The 22,116-nt window shown below is 50.0% G+C and overlaps 1 long non-coding RNA gene across 1 annotated transcript; it reads left to right on the forward strand.

The window, feature by feature from the left end:
• Positions 1-572: 572 nt before the first annotated feature.
• LOC119974003 lies at positions 573-21,820 on the forward strand. Its single transcript, XR_005462430.1, has 2 exons — positions 573-634; positions 19,967-21,820. It is a non-coding gene; the product is annotated as an uncharacterized LOC119974003 (long non-coding RNA).
• The last annotated feature ends 296 nt before the right edge of the window (positions 21,821-22,116 follow it).

A 22,116-nucleotide genomic window follows, 5' to 3' on the forward strand; every position in this document is an offset into this window, starting at 1 on the left:
CAAATCCGAAGAACTCATCCATATCTGTATCAGATTCTTTTATGTAAACATCATCTCGTTGCGGTTCGGATTTGGTACTGAGGTCGCCATGTCCAATGATGAAATCATCTTCCGAGTCGTAGTCTTCAAGGACCATATCATCACTTTTTGTGTCGGAGCTGTCATTGTGCTCACTATGTCCAAGGAAGAAATCAACGTCTGAGTCATAGTCTTCAAGGACTAATTCATCTCTTGGGGTGGTGCTAACTGCTTGTTTCAGGGGTCTGTGGAGGTTACTTTCAGCTACTGGTCAAAGTTCAGGCATTGTGCTGTCATTCCAGGTGAAGGAATTGTGTTTTCTGGCGTTAAATTTTCCCCCCACTATTTTGGGACATTCCCCCTTTAAGTGGGCTTGGTCCGGGCCTCTGTCGTCATGATGCTTGTGACGTAGTACGTAGGAATGGATTGCGCATGCGCAAATTGCTTTTCCTTCACTGTGCGCACTTTGCAGATGCGTGACTTCTCGCGCATGCGCAAAACATTGATTTTCCGGTTTGTGTCGTCTGGGGAACTGCGCATGTGCGGCTCCTTTCTCAAGATGGCCGCCAATCAAAACTGCCGTTTTCCTCTGCTGCAAGCCTACCTTTGACTCGTGGTGAGTATAGGCTCCAGTTTTACCGATTTCTTCTGTAGTGTTTACCTCGCAGTAGTTTTCAAACTTGTCCAGGACCGTCTGGAAGTCTCTCTGGTCTTGACCTGGTCCTGAAGGAGTTGAAGATTTCTGTTGCACTTTTACCCACAATGGTGAGTAGCAGCTTTATCTTCTCAGCATCGCCCACGCCATCTAGGTCGGATGCGACCATATAGATCTCAAATCTCTGTTTGAATGCACGCCAGTTGGCACTGAGATTGCCGTGGTACCTGAGCTGCTGAGGAACCGGAATCTCGAACATCTTGCCTGGGTGCTGTTGCTGGTAGTCACGGATATGTTGAGTTGAACTATATATATTCAACAAGCACTCACTGGTACCATGTTGTGTTATGCTTCTTCATGTAGCATAAGCTGCTTCTTTGATGTATGCTCTGACAAAGTAAGGTTCAGACCTGGAGATAGGTTTAACACATTTATTGAACAGTTCATTCTCCTACTTGATTTTGACTCCCCAGCTAATCTTGCTGAAGTAAGTGTGTCTAACTAACCAGTCTGCTCTCAGCCATGCGGTGGGTGTGATGCTTCTAATCTGCCCCTGTCCTTCTCTCTGTGTGTCCCCTTTGGAAAGAGACAGATCATGTGTGCCCTGTCATTTTATATCGGTTGCCCCCTTATGGTAGTGTCACCTCTCGGTGTCTTGACTGCCCATTGGCCGCGTCCTATTCTGTGTGTTCATTAGCTATATGTCTGCATGTCATGATGTCTCTGGTGCTCCCTCTAGTGCTTACTTAGTCTTAGTATATTTACGTTAACCCCTTGTGCATTTATAGTGAGGCATATCACCACAGTAATAACTTGATGTAACTGAAGAGGCGATTGCAGCAGGTTGATCTTTTTACCAATGCCGTTTGGTGTCAGCTTTAAAGTATGCAGAGTATAGACTGAACAAGTTGCTCAGTCAATAACTCGTACATTTAACGGTTTCCATTCAGTCTCAGGGTAAACGTAGGGTACATGGGGCTTTTTTTTAATAAACAATTTTTAATGAGGTAATTTTGGCATTACAAACAGCAACAGTATAAAAACAATGCACAAAGAACAATAAACATAGTGCAATCCCTGACTCCCATCCCGCCACTACCTGCCTAATTGACCCCCTATCCCCATATTCTACGCTACCCTAACACATCCCCCCTCCCCCGGCTGACGATTAATTCTCCGAGAAGAAATCAATGAATGGTTGCCACCTCCGGGTGAAACCTAACACTGACCCTCTCAAGGCGAACTTCATCTTCTTTAGGCCGAGAAAGCTCGCCATGTCAGTTAGCCAGGTCTCTGACTTCGGGGGCTTTGAGTCCCTCCAAGCCAGCAGTATCCGTCTCCGGGCTACCAGGGAAGCAAAGGCCAGAACATCTACCTCTTTCTCCTTCTGGATTCCTGGATCTTCCAACACCCCGAAAATCGCCACTTCTGGACTCATTGCCACCCTTGTTTTCAATACTCTGGACATGATGTCCCTGCCAATATCCCCTAAGTTTGGACACGCCTAAAACATTTGGACATGGTTCGCTGGTCCTCCCGCACATTTTACACACCTGTCCTCCGCCACAAACAATCTACTCATCCGTGCCACTGTCCTGTGGGCCCGGTGGACCACCTTGAATTGGATCATGCTGAGCCTGGCGCATATTGCGGTCGCGTTGACTCTACTCAACGCGTCAGCCCATAAGCCATCCTCCATCTCACCACCAAGCTTCTCCTCCCACTTACGCTTCAGCTTCTCGGTCTGCGTCTCCTCCACCCCCATGAGTTCTTTGTAGATGTCAGAGGCGCTCCCCTCTCCCACCCATCCCCGAGACACTACCCTATCCTGGATCCCCCTTAATGGCAGGAGTGGGAAGGATGATACCTGCCTGCGCAGAAATTCCCCCACCTGTAAATATCTCAATTCGTTCCCCCTTGCCAGCCCAAACTTCTCCTCCAGCACCCCCAAGCTAGGGAAGCTCTCCTCTAAGAACAGGTCCCCCATCCTCTCAATTCCCGCCCTTCGCTATACACGAAACCCTCCATCCAAGCTCCCCGGGGCAAACTGGTGATTGTCACATGTGGGGACCCACTGCTCCAACATACCTCCTCCACTGACCCCAGATCCTCAAAGCCGCCACCACCACGATGCTGGTGGAGTACCTCGCCGGCAGGAACGGCAGAGGTGCTGTTATCAACGGACCCAAACTGGTGCCCCGACATGAAGGTGCCTCCATCCGCTCCCAAACCGACCTCGCCCCCACCACCCACTTCCTCATCATGGCTATGTTAGCCTCCCAGTAGTAAATACTGAAATTTGGCAGGGTAAGCCCCCCCGCCTCCCAATTCCTCTCGATCATTGCCTTCTTCACTCGTGGGGACTTACCCGCCCACACAAAGCCCAGGATGATTTTGTTAACCCTCTTAAAAAAGGACCGCGGGATGAATATTGGGAGACATTGAAATACAAATAAAAATCTTGGTAGGACTGTCATTTTGACTGTCTGCACCCTCCCACACAGCGGCAGCGCATCTCATTTCCGAAACTCGCCCCTCATCTGCTCAACCAACCGGGACAAGTTCAACTTGTGTAACTGACCCCAGTCACACGGATCCCTAAGTATCTGAAACTGTCCCCCACTAACTGAAACGGCAGCTCCCCCAGCCGACCCTCCTGACCCCCTGCCTGGAATACAAACATCTCGCTCTTTGTCATATTCGGTTTATACCCCGAAAAATGGCCAAATTCCCCCAAAATCGCCATAATTTCACCCATCCCAGCCCCTGTATAAGAGCAGGTTGTCCGCGTACAGCGAGACTCTATGTTTCACCCACCCACAACAGCCTAACCCAGTCAATAAAGCCCCTACCGAACCCAAATCGACCCATAAATAGTCCCACTCCACCCTTTGAACGCTTTCTCCGCATCCACTGCCACAACTACCTCAACCTTCCCACTCTCCGGGGCCATCATAATCACATTGAGCAGCCTTCTTGTATTGGCCACCGGGTACATGGGGCTTTTAGTAGAAAGCACTTTCCTTACTCAGAAATTTCCACCTCAGAATCAGTGAAATTGGAGGCTCTGTTTCCTATCCTATTTTTTCTGGCTGCTGTGACTTTTTAGTTCCACAATCATAAAATTAATTCCCACGCATACGTTTCATACAACTACTGTCCGACTGTTTCTAGTTTAAAGGGACTTTGTGTTCATGAGAACATTGTAGTTTTAGATGTACTTTGTAACCTGTGTTAATCTTAAAATCTGTGTGTAATTATTGAACTGTGGGGAGGGAGGAGTCAAGGAGTATGTATCATAATCCATTTTTTTCATGTTTAATAAATTCCTTTTCCTTGTTGGTAAAACTAATTTGCGGTCCTGTCACTCTGTTCCTCCAAGTTACTGTCTTTTGAGCCAGGATTTCATTCCGGAATCTTCCTGTCCAGTTCTAACATCAACTGGGATCGTAACAATTGTCAGAAAAGTGGGCAAGTCGTCTCTGCATGTACAAAGGTGGATCGTAGGATTTGGGCTTTCAGGTCCTTCATGTTGTAATAACAATATCACAATTGCACTGATTCATTTGGTTCCAAAACAAATTGGAAGGATTATCTGAAAGGTTCTACTTAGTTTTAGTTGTTTGAGCAAATACACTGGCGGTGATTATTCATAGACTTATTTGTTGTAATTAGGAGGAATGCATAGAGCTCTGCTTTGATCATTCTGTTCAATGCTTTCGGAGGTCATGGGCACAACAGGACTATCTGGAATAGCTAGAAAATACAAATAGTACATCAAAAAAAATTAAAGTAAACATTGCCCTGGACTGCCTTCTATCATCTCCGATCTTGTTTACCACCAAGATATATGTAACTATTGCTTGTTATTGAATCAAGGTTATGTAAGTTTTTCCCATGTCCAATTACATACATTTGGCTGCCACGCAGAAGCTAAATCCACCCAACTTCATTTCCATTTTATTCCCCTTTTTTCTTAAATCCTCCTGGACCACTCCCTCATGTCATCATGCCTCCTCTCATTTCATCCATCTTGGGTACTGTACTCGTCCAAATCTCTTTCCTAGCCTTCTTATTCCTCGATCATCCTAATCAAATGTCCACAGGGCTGACCTCCTAGATTAGCCTAGATCTTCCCTCTGTGCCTCTCCTGACATTATTGGATTTCTCTACACCCACACAGACCTCGTTCCTCTCCATCCTACTTCTACCCTTTGTCCAACCCTGGAAAATCCTTGGAGTAGCACTTTGAAAATCCAAACTGTCTAACCATGTTTCTGCAGCTACTGATCCACACCCCTACCTCCACCTTTGACACTGTAAGCCCCATTAAAAGCACTACTCTCTCTCACCCTGGTCATTCCCCGGTACAGCCCTCACCTCAGCTCTTCCCATGCCCAAAAGACACAGACAAGAGTAGCTATGGGGCCCAACTAGTTTAGATATTCAACAGACTCCCCACCATCAACATCTTTGGGGTCATCATTGATCAAAAGCTGAGTTGCAGAAGCCACATAAACACTGTGGCATAAGAGCAGATCAGAGCCTGGGTAGTATGCAACGAGTGACTCACCTTCCGACTCCCCAAAGCCTGCCCACAACATACAACGCAAAGTACAGAGTGTGATGGAATAGCCCCTGTTTGCCTTATGAATGCAATTTCAACAACTTACATGAAAACAGACACGCCATTCAAGACATAAAAACTCACTTGATTGGCATTCCCTCCACCATCCACAAGTGCACTGCAGCACTATGCCTACACTTATTTGACAAAGCCTCCCAAACTGTTGGCCTTTATTACCTCGAAGTACAAACATAGGAGCTGCTTGGAAACACCATTACCTGCAAGCTTGCCTCCAAAAGGTTGGCCAAATAATCACCTTTATGCTGCTTTGTTCCTGTTTTCAGCTTCTTCTTCATGGGCTGTTCACCAGGGGCCCTGGAATTCACACCAGCACTGCTGGCAGCTGCAAAATGAAGGAAGTTCTCTCACATCCAGAATGTGGGTGGTATGGTACACAGTGGTTAGCACTGTTGCTTCACAGCACCAGGGCCCCGGGTTCGATTCCCAGCTTAGATCAGTATGTGCAGAGTCTGCATATTCTCCCAGTGTCTGTGTGGGTTTGCAGTTTCGTCCCACAAGTCCCGAAAGACGTGCTTGTTAGGTGAATATTTTGGATATTTTGAATTCTCCCTCAGTGTATCAGAACAGGTGCCATAGTGTGGCGACTACGGGATTTCTGCAGTAACTTCATTGCAGTGTTAATGTAAGCCTACTTGCGACACTAATAAAGATTTAAAAAAATTTTTTGAAGTACCCAATTATTTTTTTTCCAATTAAGGGACAATTTAGCGTGGCCAATCAGTCTAACCTGCAAATCTTTCGGTTGTGGGGGTGAAACCCACGCAGACACGGGGAGAATGTGCAAACATCACACGGAAACTAATAAAGATTATAAGAAACATGTGACTTCAGCGCATGGGGCGTGTGAGCTGCATTCTGCTGCCGCCTCTGGTAGAAGGACTCCATCATTTGCTGAAAAAAATGGCCCTGGATAGTGCGCTGACATGAGGAGGAGGAGGTCCGCCCCGCTGGGCTCTGGGCCTGCGCACCGCTTGATCCGGCACGCATGCGAGGGATGGCCATCGATCTTAAAAGTTTGCGCAGCCGGCATTTGTAAAAGCCAGTCGTGGCCGTTGGTATTCCTTCCGCGATCGGGAACACCGTGACCAGGCCCCACGACCACCCCTCCGAAACCTGCCCCGCGCCCCACCCGCGGGTCACGACTCGGAGTTTGAAAACCCCTGGTGTAAGTGGAGGTGTTTCAGTTATTATTCTTTTATATCAGGGCCCTCATTTTATATTTTACAAAATCTAAGTTGCTGATTGAGCCTGCCCCACTAACGTTGTCGGACCTGTCCTTACGTTTTTTCCATCCATCAATTAAAAAATATAGCTGGAAAATCCACCAATGCCCTGGTGGGCGGGACAGGAACATTGGGGGGGGGGGGTGCTGGCCAAAAATGAGTTTTCCGCCAATGCAACAAGAGATTGTGATTGTTCTCTCACAATTTTCATGGCAGGTTGGGTAGATAGTCGCACCATTTCAGGAACTACATTTGCATTCATTTGCATGTCATGAATACTTGTTTAAAAGCCAGCTCACCAGAGTCTCACCTCTACTCCAGATCAGAAAGTCCCATCAGCAGCTAATTAGATTCACAGCCAGATATAAGTGATGTGCCCCTGCTGACCTGCATAAGGTGAGGTGGCACAATAGTGGTATTGCACTGAACTAGTAATCCGGAGACCCAGGTTAATGTCTTGGAGACCCAGATTCTGGGATTTGGATTGAATAAAAATCTGGAATTAAAAGCCTAATGATGTCCATGAATCTTTTGTTGATTGTCATAAAAACCCATCTGGTTCACTAATAGAGATCTGCCTTCCTCACCTGGCCTGGCCTGCTTGTGACTGTCCACAGCAATGTGGTTGACTGTTTACTTCCTTCTGAACAAGGGCAATTAGGGATGGACAATAAATACTGGCCTCGCCAGTGATGCCCAACTCCCTGAAATTAATTTTTAAAATGCTTGACTTCAAGGTCTGTTTGTTTACCTTTCTATGCAGTGCATTCATATCGGATCTGATGGAAGGGACTGGATACAAAGGCTTGACACAAGACCTTCAGAATGGGTTGGAGTACAAAGGCTTGGTGCGGGGGCGGGGGCTGGGGAAAAGTGCACACAGATAATACTGAATTTGGGTATGGTCAGGTCTACATGGGGTATCGGGACATCAAAATCAAAGGGTTCAGGAGGTATGAGGATACCCACAACTATCATGATGGGAATAAGGATCAGATGGGGAGGAAGGAGAGTGTTTGGAGGAAGGGAAATCCAAACATGATGCTCCTCCAGAACATTGGGAGGGATTTCCAGTCACAGAGGGAGAGTTGAAGCAGATCTGGATGGCAAACCTCAGCACTGCCATTTTCCAATCTGAACCAATGAGGCAGCTGAAAACTATATTGCCAGAGGACTCTGAGCTTGTGGGGGTAGTCAAGTATTGCACCTGTGGGCCAATTGAAGAGGCATCCTACTGATTTCCAATTTTCCTAATGGAAATTGGCACAGCTTAGACATTTGGAGCAGTCAAATGCCAATTAGGGGAACTAACTCTACAGTCAATAGGGAGTGACTCTACACTCGCTCTCTCATAACCGATAGAAAACATAGAAACGACTTTCAGTGGCGACTATGGAGGAGTACATCGTACATTTGATAGCTCCCGCCTGTGACGGACTTTTGGACCTTTTTCCCCGTTTTCTTCCAGATTTTATGGGATAAATCGGTGAAGAGTGAGACAGTGAGGAGAAATCCCCCTCCGGTGTATGGAGAATTGGACCAGAAGTGGCTGTGTGAGAAGACAAATTCCTATAAGGAAGATGAGAGCAGAGCCGGCAACACGGGAAAGCATGGCCGAGAGCAAGGGCCACGGAGAGAAGGCACAGTGGTCAACGGGGCAGCTGGTGGAGTTTTTTGAAGATTGCTTCACCAAGCTGAAGAAGGACATGCTGGACCCGATTAAGGCTTCGATTGATCAAGTTGTGCAGAATCAAGAGACCCATGGGAGAGCGATCCAGGAGGTGGAGAAAAAGATGTCCGAGCACAAGGAGTACATAACCGTGCTGGAGACGAAGGTGGAGATGATGAACGACCGCCAGAAAAGAATGCAGGAGAAGCTAGAGGACCTGGAGCACAGGTCCAGGAGGCAGAATCTTAGAATTGTCGGCCTCCCTGAAGGCAGTGAGGGATCGGATGCGAGGGCCTATGTGACGGGCATGTTGGAGGAGCTGATGGGGGCTGAGGCGTTCCCTCGGCTCCTGGAATTGGACAGAGCGCACAGAACCCTCGTGAAGAAGCCCCAAGCGAACGAGCCGCCGAGGGCGATGGTGGTACGCTTTCACCAATTCCTGGACAAGGAACACATTCTGCGGTGGGCCAAGAAGGAATGGAGCAGCAAGTGGGAGAATTGTGAGCTGCGCATTTATCAGGAGCTGGGCACGGTTCTGGCCAAGAGGTGAGCTGGGTTTAATCCGGCAAAAATGGCCTTCTTTAAGGGGGTGAAGTTTGGGATGCTGTACCCAGCCCGTCTGTGGGTCACACATGAGGAAAGGGACTTCTACTTTGAAACACCAGACGAAGTATGGACTTTTATTAGAGAAAAGAGGCTGGAGGCAAATTAAAAGACACTGAAGCCTTGGAGAAGTACTGTGGCGGCGATTTGTTGTGCTGGGCTGTATAAGTATTAGTAGTGCTATGTGTAATAAGGGGCTGTTTGAATGGCTAACGGTAACTTAGTCTTGCAGGGAGCTGGTTATAGGGGGGATGGTTTTTGGGGTTGGTTCTGTTTTTTGGGTGTGTTTTTTTTCTAAAGTGGCTGTTTCTTCACTTTTTTTTCCCCTGATGTTTGTTTACTGGGGAATGTGATGCTGTTAATATGTTTGTCCATGTAGGGGGATAGGGGAGAGAACAATGGGGAGTCAGACTGCTTGGTGCCAGGGGCAGGCGCTATCAAGTCATCATGGGTGAGCTGACTCTCGGAAGCGCAGTGGGGGGCGAGCAAGTGTTAAGCTGGAGCTTGACTTGGGGGGTTGGGTTTCTAGTGTTGTTGCTGGGGGGGGGGGGGGTTCCCCCCGACCAGGCTGATTACATGGAACGTCAGAGGGATGAATGGGTTGATCAAGAGGGCTCACATGTTTGCGCATTTGAGGGGACTGAAGGCGGAGGTAACCTAAAGGTTACAGACCAGACAAGATCGAGAAAGGGGTAGGTTAACAAAGTATTCCACTCAGGGCTGGACTCAAAGACCAGGGTGGTAACGGTCTTGATCAACAAACGAGTGCCATTCGAGGCAGGAAGAATCGTGTCAGACAAGGGAGGTAGGTACATAATGGTGAGCAGGAAACTGGAAGGGCGGGTGGTACACGTGAACACACATGCTCCGAATTGGGACAATGTGGAAATTACGAGGAGGGTTTTAGGTAAGATCCCAGACTTAGAGTCACATAACCTGATCATGGGTTTAACACAGTCATTGATCCGGAATTGGACCAGTCAAAATCCAGGACAGGGAGGAGTCGGCTGCGGCAAAGGAATTAAAGGGGTTTATGGAACAGGTGGGAGGAGTAGACCCATGGAGGTTTGCACGGTCAAGGGCGAAGGAGTTTTCTTTTTCTCATATGTCCACAAGCTATATTCTTGCATCGACTTTTTTCGTCTGAACAGGGCGCTAATACCGGTGGTGGTGGATACTGAGTACTCGGCAATCGCAGTTTCAGATCATGCCCGCACTGGGTGGATCTACGGGTTAGTGTGGAGAGAGGGCAATGCTCGCTGTGGAGACTGGATGTGGGGTTGCTAGCGGACAAAGCGATCTGTGGGAGGGTTAACAAGTCCATCCAGAACTACCTGGAAACAAATGATATGGGGGAGGTCTCTGCAGTGACGCTTTGGGAAGCTCTGAAGGCAGTAGGCAGAGGGGAATCAATCTCGATATGGGGCCGCAGAGAAAAGGCGGAATGGGCTGAGACGGATAGGTTAGTGGAGGATATACTCCAGATGGACAGGAGATACTCGGAGGCCCCGGACACGGGGCTACTGAGGAAGCAGCGGAGGTTACAGGCAGAGTTTGGGCTGTTGACCACAGGGAAAGCGATTCAAGAGTTGAGGAAGGCAAGGGGAGGGCGATTTATGAGTACAGGGAAAAGGCAAGCAGAACGTTGGCAAACCAGCTCAGGAAAAGGGAGGCGGCCAGGGAGATAGGTAAAGTAAGAGTAGAGACGGGAATATTGTCCTGGACCAAGCGGAGGTGAACGAGGTGTTTAAGGACTTCCATAGTAAATTATATGAGTCGGAACCCGCGGCTCGGGTGGACAGGATGAGGCAGTTTTTGGATCAGTTGAGGTTTCTGAGGGTAGATGAGAATCTGGTGGAAGGGCTGGGAGCCCCAATTGAGATTAAGGAAATAATCAAGGGGCTGGAGGACATGCAGTCGGGCAAGACCCCGGGGCCAGATGGCTACCTGGTGGGATTTTATAAGAAATTTTCAGAGATATTGAACCCACTGCTGGTGAGGACATTTAACGAAGCAAGAGAGAAGGGCGTCTTCCCCCTGACCCCCCTCACCAACAATGTCGCAGGCCTTGATTTCATTGATCCAGAAACGGGAGAAGGTTCCAGAACAATGTAGGTCATACAGGCCAATTTCTCTACTGAATGTGGACGCCAAACTGCTGGCTAAGAAACTGGCCACAAGGATAGAGGTGATAGGGGAGGCCCGACGGGATTTGTTAAGGTTAGGCAACTCAAGGCCAATGTTCAAAGGCTTTTGAATGCTATTATGATGCCCTCAGAAGGAGTGGAGGTGGTGGTAGCGATGGATGCGGAGAAGGCTTTTGATCGGGTGGAGTGGAATTACCTGTGGGAGGCGCTGGGAAGGTTTGGGTTTGGTGAGGGCTTTATTGACTGGGTGCGGTTGCTCCATCAGGCACCAGCAGCGAGTGTGCGTACGAACCGGCTGAGGTCGGGGTACTTTAAACTACACCGAGGGACGAGGCAAGGGTGCCCCCTCTCCCCGTTACTGTTTGCTCTGGCCATAGAGCCATTGGCCATGGCGTTAAGAAACTCTAGGAACTGGAAACATAGAACATAGAACATAGAACAGTACAGCGCAGAACAGGCCCTTCGGCCCTCAATGTTGTGCCGAGCCATGATCACCCTACTCAAACCCACATATCCACCCTATACCCGTAACCCAACAACCCCCCCCCCCCCTTAACCTTACTTTTATTAGGACACTACGGGCAATTTAGCATGGCCAATCCACCTAACCCGCACATCTTTGGACTGTGGGAGGAAACCGGAGCACCCAGAGGAAACCCACGCACACAGGGGGAGGCTCCACACAGACAGTGACCCAGCCGGGAATCGAACCTGGGACCCTGGAGCTGTGAAGCATTTATGCTAACCACCATGCTACCCTGCTGGAAAGGGCTGGTTCGGGGGGGCAGTGGAGTACCGGGTCTCACTTTACGCAGATGACCTGCTTTTGTATATTTCAGACCCATTGTAGGGGATGGGGGAAGTAATGCGAATCCTGGGGGAATTTAGCAATTTTTCGGGATATAAATTGAACATGGGGGAAAATTGAGATGTTTGCGATCCAGGCAAGAGGACAGGAAAAGAGACTGGGAGAGCTGCCGCTTAGAATGGCAGGGAGGAGCTTTTGGTATTTGGGAATCCAGGTGGCACTGGAATGGGAGACACTGCACAAGTTAAAGGGGACTTTAAGAGATGGATCATGCTCCCGATATCACTGGGGGGGGGGGGGGGAGAGTACAGACCGTGAAAATGACGGTCCTCCCTAGATTTCTGTTCGTCTTTCAGTGCCTCCCCATCTTCATTACAAAGTCCTTTTTCAAGTAGGTGAATGAGGTTATTTCGGGCTTTGTGTGATCGCGTAAAACCCTGTGAGTGAAGAAAGTGTTGCTGGAGCGCAGTTGGGGGGATGGCGCTGCCAAACTTCTGCAATTACTACTGGGCGGCTAATATAGCCATGATTAGGAAGTGGGTGGTGGGGGGAGGGGGAGGCATGGGAGCGGATGGAGGCGGCGTCATGCAAGACACCAGTTTGGAAGCACTGATGACGGCACCTCTTCCGTTCTCGCCGGCCCGATACTCCACAAGTCCGGTGGTGGTGGCGGCTCTGAGAATCTGGGGACAATGGAGGAGATATAAGAGAGCGGAGGGAGCAAAGGTTTGGACCCTGATTTATAATAATCATCAGTTTGTACCGGGTGGGCTAGATGGTGGGTTCCGAAGTTGGCAGAGGGCAGGAATTAGAAGGATGGGGGATCTATTTATAGATGGGAGCTTTCCCAGCTTGAAAGCTTTGGAGGACAAATTTAAATTGCCAGCAGGGAACGGGTTTAGGTATTTGCAGGTGCGAGACGTCCTGAGAAAACAGGTGCCAGCATTTGCGCTGCTGCCACCACAGGGGATACAGGATAGAGTAGTCTCCAGTACCTGGGTGGGAGAGGGGAAGGTTTCAGATATTTACCAGGAGTTTTCGGAGGCGGAGGAAACTCTGGTGGATGAGCTTAAGGGCAAGTGGGAGGACGAGCTAGGAGGAGAGAGAGAGGCGTATCTATGGGTGGATGCCCTAAGCAGGGTTAATACCTCCTCATGTGCCAAGTTTAGCCTCGCCTGATACAATTTAAGGTAGTCCACCAGGCACGCATGACAGCGGCTAGGATGAGTTAGTTTTTTGGGGTAGAGGATAGGTGTGTGAGGTGCGTGGGAATCCCAGCAAATCATGTCCACATGTTTTGGGCATGCCCGAAGCTTAGAGTGTTTTGGCAGGGTTTTGCGAAGGCAATGTCCATGGCGCTAAAAACACGGGTGGTGCCGAGTCTGGAGGTAGCGATCTTTGGATTGTCGGAAGACCCGGGAGTTCAGGGGGTGAAATAGGCTGATGTCTTAGCCTATGCCTCCCTGGTAGCCCGGAGACGGATTTTGTTAATGTGGAGGGACTCGAAGCCCCGAGTGTAGAGACCTGGGTTAGTGACATGGCTGGGTTTCTCTGTCTCAAAGATAAAAATCGCCTTAAGAGGGTCAATGGTCGGGTTCACCCGGAGGTGACAGCCGTTCGTGGACTTTCTCGGGGAAAATTAAAATGCCAGCAGATGCAGTATTCCGGGGGGGGGGGGGAGAAGAGAGCCGGATTGTTGTTTTATGGTTGGGGTGTGTGAAGATTGGGATGGATGGGGGGAGGGGGGGATGTTTATTATACCATGTTGATGTCATTTTTAATGTTATTTTTATAAAAATTTTCAAATACCTTAATAAAAATATTTTTAAAAAAAAGAAAACATAGAAACTTGGAAGCAGGAGTAGGGCTGTTGGTTCTCCTCCACTATTCAATATGATCATGCCTGATCCTCTGTCTCTTTGTTACTTTATCAGAGTTACAAAGCCAGAGCTCAGCGTGAATTGAGTTCCTTACCCTCTCCAAAAACCAGTTCAAATTGAGTCCAATTCATGGTCCCCACAAAAGAGACATACCAGATCGAGGCATTACACCTGTCCTCATGTTCATCTTAGCCAAGAGGCCGAGAAGCGATGACTGATCCTCTATCTCAGTGCCATATTCACACTTTCTCCCCATATCTCTTGATGCCATTAAAATCTATTTTTAAAAACTCTTTCTTAAATACATTCAGTACCTTGGCTTCCATAGCCTTCTGTGGCAGAGAATTCCATAGGTGAAGATATTTTTCCTCATCTCAGTCCTAAATGGTCTATCCCATATCCTGAGATTGTGCCCCCTGGTTCTAGGCTCCTCAACTAGGGAAAAACATCCTTCCTGCATTTAGTCTGTCCAGCCCTGTTAGAATTTTATACATTTCAATCTCCTCTCATTCTTCTAAACTCTAGTGAATATAGGCTCGCAGATCAGTGCCGCCAACCTCAGTATCAGCCTAGTGAATCTTTGCTTCAGATGGTGGATCTTTTAATAGCTTTTGCTTCAATCCCACTGGTTGATCATAGTCACTGGATAACAGCCGGGAATGGTCTTCCTTGCAGAATCATTATTTCAGGGATCCTGCAGGTTAGAGAATGTAGGACTTACAAGGCAGCAGGCTTTCTGGAGTCACTATTTTTAACAAGCTGGGCTTTCCGCTCAAGGTTTGACCCCAGTCCTCTGTCCTCCACGAACTCAGCCCTATAGCCTTTTGGAGAGAATTATGGATTCTGAACCATTTCTGCATAGCCTTTCAGGTTTCTGCTGTAAACAGATTCAACGAGGCTTTCCACCAATTCAGAAAACCGAGTCTTTCTGGAGGAAAACAGTGGTAAAAAGGGAGATTGTCGACCTTCGGGGACTTCCAGTTGCGGTGATGCGGAGTTAAGCCGCACATTCGGTGGCTCCCGCTTTTTTTGGTCTTTTGGGCTCTTTTAAGGACCCGTAGCGGCGCTGGTTGGACTTTTCCCCGTGTGGGAACACATCTGCTACGCTTATCTGCCGGTGGATGGACTGGACCAGGAGCGGGGCGGTCAAAAAATCGGCTTTGGAGCAAAGAAAGGTGCGAGTCAGGAAGAACAAGATGGCGGCGGGCGGGGAACCAGAGGCGTGGCAGCAGTGGGCACAAGAGCTGCTTCAGCGTTGCTTCAGAGAGCTGAAATCTGAGCTGCTGGAACCACTTAAGGCCTCACTGGACAAGCTCATGGCGACTCAGACGGCTCAGGGTGCAGAGATCCGCGAGTTATGGCAAAAGGCCTCGGAGAATGAGGATGAAATCCTAGGACTGGCAGTGAAGGTGGAGTCGCACGAGGTGCTCCACAAGAAATGGCAAGCGAGGATGGAGGACATGGCGAACCGCTCGCGGCGGAAGAACTTGTGGATCCTGGGCCTCCCAGAGGGGCTGGAAGATTCGCACCTGGAGGCCTATGTGGCCTTAATGCTGAACTGGCTTATGAGTGCGGGGTCCTTCCAAGGGCCCTTGGAGCTAGAGGGTGCCCATCGAGTGTTGGTGAGAAAGCCCAGGCTGAACGAGCCGCCAAGGGCGGTGCTGGTCCGTTTTCACCGCTTCGTCCACCGTGAGTGTGTGCTGAGATGGGCAAAAAAGGAGAGGAGCAGCAGGTGGGAGAACGCAGAGATCCGGATTTATCAGGACTGGAGCGCGGAGGTGGCGAAGAGAAGGGCTGGTTTTAACCGGTCGAAGGCAGTCCTCCACAAGAAAGGGGTGAAGTTCGGCCTGCTACAGCCGGCACGGCTCTGGGTCACTTATAAAGACCGCCAGCTCTACTTTGACTCCCGGAAGATGCCTGGGCCTTCGTCCAGGCAGAGAAGCTGGACTCAAATTGAGGACTGGGGGGGCTGGGGTCTGATGTTTATTGTCCGGAGGCTTTGTTCTCCCTGGTACCCTTTTTTTTCTTTGTTGATCCCTTGTTTGGTTTTTCTCTTTTTGGGGCTTTTCAGTTATTTATTTTGGTGCCTTTTTCACTGGTGGAGGGTTGGGGAGCTGTAGTGCAGGCCCGTGGGGTCGCGCGCCCTTTTCTTTCCCGCGTTTTGGGTCGGGGAGCGGGGTTTCAGATGGAAGTGTGGGCTTTTTTCCCGCGCTAGAGGTAGGGTGGGAGGGGCGGGGCGAGGGGAGTGACGGTTGTGTCACACCGGGAGGGGTCGTTGGGGTGGCGGGAGCAGCCGGGGTCAGCAGGAGTCGGCTGACTTACAAAAGTACGACGAGAGGGATAACGCAGCTAGGGGGGAGGGGGGTGTTGGGGAGTAGGGAGGAGGTACCGGGCTGCTGCTGGAAGGGCCGAAGGGGAACTGATGGTGATGGGGGGGTCGGGATGGAGATCTGCCTCCGTGGGGAACGTGGTAGGCCGAGGGAGGGCTATGGCTGACTGGTGCAGGGGGAGGGGGAAGACCCCTCGATTCGGCTGGTCACCTGGAATGTAAGGGGGCTGAATGGACCGGTGAAGCGGGCCCGGGTGATGGCGCACTTGAAGAGACTAGGGGCAGACATGGCTATGCTCCAGGAGACGCACCTTAGGGTGGCGGATCAGGTGAGGCTGAGAAGAAGGTGGGTTGGACAAGTGTTCCATTTGGGGTTAGATGCGAGGAACCGGGGGTGGCGATTTTGGTGGGAAAGAGCTTGTCGTTTGTGGCGTCGAGTGTGGTGGCGGATAGCTGTGGCAGATACGTAATGGTGAGCGGTAGACTTCAAGGGGAGCGGGTGGTACTGGTCAATGTGTACCCCCCTAATTGGGATGATGCAGGCTTCATGCGGCGCATGCTGAGCCGGATTCCAGACCTGGAGACGGGGGGCTTGATATTGGGAGGAGATTTTAATACAGTGCTGGACCCAGCCCTGGATCGTTCGAGGTCCAAGACTGGTAAGAGGACGGCGGCGGCCACAGTGTTGAGGGGGTTCATGGACAAGATGGGAGGGGTGGACCCTTGGAGGTTTATGAGGCCGGGAGGTCGGGACTTCTCGTTTTTCTCCCACGTCCACATGGCTTACTCCCGGATCGATTTTTTTGTCCTCAGCAGGGCGCTGATCCAGAGGGTGGCAGGGTCGGAGTATTCGGCGATAGCCATATCGGACCATGCTCCGCATTGGGTGGACCTAGAGCTGGGGGAGGGGAAGGATCAACGCCCGCTGTGGAGGTTAGACGTGGGGCTTCTGTCGGAGGAGGAAGGATGTGGGCGGGTCCGTAGGTGCATAGAGGGATATTTGGAAGCTAATGACAATGGGGAGGTGCAGGTGGGGGTGGTCTGGGAGGCGTTGAAGGCGGTGGTCAGAGGGGAGCTGATTTCTATTAGGGCACACAGGGAGAGGGTTGAGAGGGAGAATTTGGTGGAAGAAATAGTAAGGGTGAACAGGAGGTATGCGGATGTCCCGGAAGAGGGGCTTTTGAGGGAGCGTCACAGTCTCCAAGATAAGCTGGATTCCCAAGAGTGAAGGAGCGGGTGGAGGGTCTGGTGGCCCCATCGAGTTGGAGGAGCTGATGGAGGCACTGGGGAGCATGCAGACAGGGAAAGCACCAGGACCTGATGGGTTCCCGGTGGAGTTTTATAAGACGTTCTCAGACCTGCTGGGCCCATTGTTAGTGAGGACCCTGAATGAGGCGAGGGAGGGGGGGGGGGGGGGGGGGGGGCTTTGCCCCCGACGATGTCTAGAGCAATAATCTCACTGATTCTAAAGCGGGACAAGGACCCCCTCCAGTGTGGGGCTTGCAGGCCGATCTCGCTCCTCAACGTGGACGCAAAGTTCTTGGCTAAGATACTGTCCGGGAGGGTGAAAGATGGGTCCAGCTGGTTATACATGAGGACCAAACGGGGTTTGTGAAGGGGAGGCAGCTGAATGTCAATGTGCGGCGGCTTCTTAATGTTACGATGATGTCGTCGGTGGATGGGGAGGCGGAAATAAAAGCATCGATGGATGCGGAGAAAGCTTTCGATAGGGTGGAGTGGAGCTACCTGTGGGAAGTGTTGAGCAGATTTGGGTTTGGTGAGGGATTCATTAGCTGGGTGAGGCTGCTGTATAGTTCCCCGGTAGCGAGCGTGGTGACGAATAGGAGGAGTCGGTGGACTTTCGGCTGTCCCGGGGGACGAGGCAGGGGTCTCCCTCGCTCTTCGCGTTAGCGATTGAACCCCTGGCCATGGCGCTGAGGGATTCGAATAACTGGAGGGGGATTGTGCGGGGGAGGGGGGGGAGGAGCATCAGTTGTTGCTGTACGCGGATGATTTACTGTTGTACATCGCGGATCCGGCAGGGGGATGCCAGAGGTGTTGAGGATACTTGGGGAGTTTGGGGACTTTTCGGGCTATAAGCTCAACGTGGGGAAGAGTGAGCGGTTTGTGCTGCAATTGGGGGACCAGGAGAGGGAGATAGGAGAGCTCCCATTGAAGGGGGCGGAGAGGAGCTTTAGATATAGAACATAGAACATAGAACAGTACAGCACAGAACAGGCCCTTCGGCCCTCGATGTTGTGCCGAGCAATGATCACCCTACTTAAACCCACGTAACATCTTGGCATCCAGATAGCTAGGAGCTGGGGGGCCTTGCATAGGGTAAACTTTGAGGCTGGTGGAACACATGGAGGAGGAGTTTAGAAGGTGGGATGCGCTGCCACTCTCTTTGGCGGGCAGGGTCCAGTCGGTTAAGATGACAGTGCACCCAAGGTTTTTGTTTCTCTTCCAGTGTCTCCCCATCTGGATTCCGAAGGCTTTTTTTAGGATGGTTAATAAGAGTATTCGGGGGTTTGTGTGGGCGCGGAAGACCCCGAGAGTGAGGAGGGTATTCCTGGAGTGAGGCAGGGAGGTAGGCATTGCCCAACCTGTGTGGGTACTACTGGGCTGCGAATGTGGCAATGATTCGTAGGTGGGTGATGGAGGAGGAGGGTGTCGCATGGAAGAGGTTGGAGGTGGTGTCCTGTGTGGGCACGAGTTTGGAGGCATTGGTGACGGCCCCAACGCTCCCACTCCCCCCCGGCAAGGTATTCTAAGAGTCCAGTAGTGGTGGCTTCCCTCAAAATTTGGGGGCAGTGGAGGCGGCATGGGGGGGGAAGTTAAGGCCTCAGTTTGGACCCCGATACGGGGTAACCACCGGTTTGCACCGGGGAGAATAGATGGTGGGTTTTTGAGTTGGCATAGGACAGGCATCAGGCGGATGGGGACCTTTTCCTCGACGGGAAGTTTGCGACTTTAGAGGAATTGGAGGGGAAGTGGGATCTCTCCCCCCCTCCGGGAATACTTTAGGTACATGCAGCTTGGGGCGTTTGTTAGGCGGCAGGTGGTGGAGTTTCCGCTATTACCGCCGAGGGGGGGTGCAGGATAGGGTGCTCTCGGGGACGTGGGTCGGTGAGGGTAGGATCTCGGCAATTTATCACGTGATGAAGGAGGGGGAGGAGGCCTCGGTGGAGGAGCTGAAAGCGAAGCGGGAGGAGGAGCTAGGGGAGGGCATCCAGAGGGGACGTGGGCGGGGAGGCCCTTGGGAGGGTGAATTCGTCCTCTTGCGCACGGCTCAGCTTAATTCAGTTGAAGGTGCTATATAGGGCGCACATGACAGGGGCCAGGCCGAGCCAGTTCTTTCGGGATGAGGACAGGTGTGGGAGGTGTTCGGGAGGCCCGGCGAATCACACCCACATGTTCTGGGCGTGTTCGGCATTGGAGGGGTTCTGGAAGGGGGTGGAGGGGACCTTGTCCAAGGTGGTCGGTTCCAGGGTGGAACTGGTCTGGGGGCTCGCTATCTTTGGGGTAGCATCGGAGCCGGGAGTGCAGGAGGCGAGAGAGGCCGGTATCCTGGCCTTTGCGTCTCTAGTAGCCCGGCGTAGGATTCTGTTACAGTCAGGGACGCAAAGCCACCGAGCCCGGAATCCTGGATTAACAACATGGCCGGGTTCATCAAACTGGAGAGGGTCAGGTTTGCCCTGAGGGGGTCGGTACAAGGGTTCTTCCGGCTGTGGCAGCCTTTTCTTGATTTCCTGGCGTGTTAGAGGGTGGTCAATCTCAGCATCAACCGGGGGGGGGGGGGGGGGGTTATGGGTCTGTTCAGGGGGTTTGATTTTGCGACTATATGTTTTCTACTTTCTTTTTTGTTATTAATTTATTGTTTTTTATTTTTCTTTCTGTTTTTTCTATGCCTTGTTTATTTTGTGGGGAAAAAATTTGTTGTTGAAAAATTTGAATAAAATTTTTTTTTTTTTTTTTAAATGAAGGGATGAGCACGGGAGGAACATGGATGAAGTAGCCAAAGTTTAATTCACCCTGGCAATCAGGTATCTAAAAATGAAGCAAAGGGAAGAGTCTCACCCCAATGAAAAAGGATCTGAGGAGGCCTTCTCAACTTTGAGAAGGCGGAGGCTGACAGAGCCTTTGAGTGGAGGAGTCTGGCAAGATGAAGAGTACACAGAAGATTTTTCTCATATCTCAAGAGCAAAATACAGTATCACAGAATGGCTCATTCCAGGACTCCACTGGAAACCTCTGTGGGATTTCGTAATCATCTGCTCAGAAATGCGTACATGAGGTCACCGAGTCCTATTTTGCAAAGCTCACAATTACATCCAGTTTCCTCAAGGTGATGTCAACCAAACTGCCAGAGTAGTGGGATTTACTGCTATAACCGAATTCCCACAGGGCGCTACTGATTGCACTCATGTGGCTTTAAGAGCTTCCTGGCAGCTGCCACTACAGTCCATCAACCGGGAAAAACCCACTCTTTCAACGTGCAGTTGGTCTGCAGACTCCAGAAGCAGATTATGGAGGTATGTGCAAGATATGCTGGAAGCTCCTATTATTTGGACATCTTGTCGCAGATCTTCGAGGGACCTCCATGCATTCAGGGTTGGCTCCTCATTGACAAATACTACCTAAAAAAGAAATGGTCGATGATCCCCATTTGACAGCCACAAAGTGCCTCAGAGGAAATAATGCTGCTTATGCCTGGACCAGTCAGGTAGTCCTCTCCAGTTCACGCCCCAGAGGGTCTTGCACATCATTGTGGCTTGCTGTGTCCTTCATAACCTTGTACTCCAGAGAGGGATGTCTTGGCCGACGCCATGATGGGAGGATCTGAATGTGTCCTCCAATGGGGAGGACATTGAGAGGGCAGAGTATGATGAGGAACATAAGAACAAGGAGCAGGAATAGTCAATTCAGCCCCTCGAACCTGCTCCACCATTCAATACAATCATGGCTGATCTGATCTTGGCCTCAACTCCACTTCTGCCTGTTCTCCATAACCCTTCAACCCATTACTAATTAAAAATCTGTCTATCTCCTCCATATAATTACTCAATTTCCCAGCGCCAATTGCACTGTAGCCGGCCAGTTATAGCCTGTTAAAAAATGGCCAAGCAAAGAATGGCCTGATGGGAAATGTGGTTGTCTAAGACATAACCTGTAACAGGGAGAGGTGACCCATGTGATTTACCACAAATGTCTTTGATTTTATGACCTACCATAAAGAGTCAGCAGGCTGGACAATAAATGTCTTCAAGGGGAAGGCTGACTATGATGAAATAGCAGGATGGAAATGAACATGTGCCTGATAATAAACTTATCCTGATTGATCAAATGGACAGGAAGAGGGAAGGGGGTATTAAAGTAATCAAGGACAACTGGCCCTCAGGTCAGGCATCCTGCAGTAGACTAATTTGAACACTGACCCCTGTATGTCATGCTCTGGAGAAGAAATACAACCCTTGAGTCCTGATTCTGAACATTTGTGACCAGAAAAGTGCCAGAAAGATCTGTGTAATAAGGAGAGACAAAGAGGTTTTATCAGTGAAACCTTGAGGAACAATATCGCAGATGACCTCAAGCTCTGAGCTTGACAAAATTCGATCCCTCTCTAGCCCGGCCAGCGACAGGGTAGTGATGCCCCTACAGGTCCAATAGAAAAGTATTAGCAGTTAAAATCCATGCTTGTAAACTTATAGTGGTAGACTTAGAGGGGAATAGAATCATTACGTGCGTGATACAGTGTAAGATAATTAGGCTCACAGTAGTCGTAAGTACTTACTTTTTTAAAACATTTTTTCCCAATAAAGATGTGATTTGATTTAAAAGATCAATTTGTTGTGTCTATCAATTGACTGGAGCAACGGTCCTGGTCAACCACTCTCTGGTGTAGTGAATGCCACAGATTTATGATCTTTGAGGGAAGTAATTTCTCTTCATCTCGTTTTTGCATCTGCTACCCCTTATCCTAAAATTATGACCTCTCATTCTACAAGAGGAAGCATCAGTTCTACATCTACTTCGTCAATACCTTTTATCATCCTGAATGAGACCGCCTCTCATTCTTCTAAACCTGAGAGAGTATAGGCCTAAACAGTTCAATCTCTCTTCAGAAGACAAACCC

Source organism: Scyliorhinus canicula, chromosome 11, assembly GCF_902713615.1.
Source record: "Scyliorhinus canicula chromosome 11, sScyCan1.1, whole genome shotgun sequence".
In the NCBI taxonomy this organism is placed as follows: domain Eukaryota; kingdom Metazoa; phylum Chordata; class Chondrichthyes; order Carcharhiniformes; family Scyliorhinidae; genus Scyliorhinus; species Scyliorhinus canicula.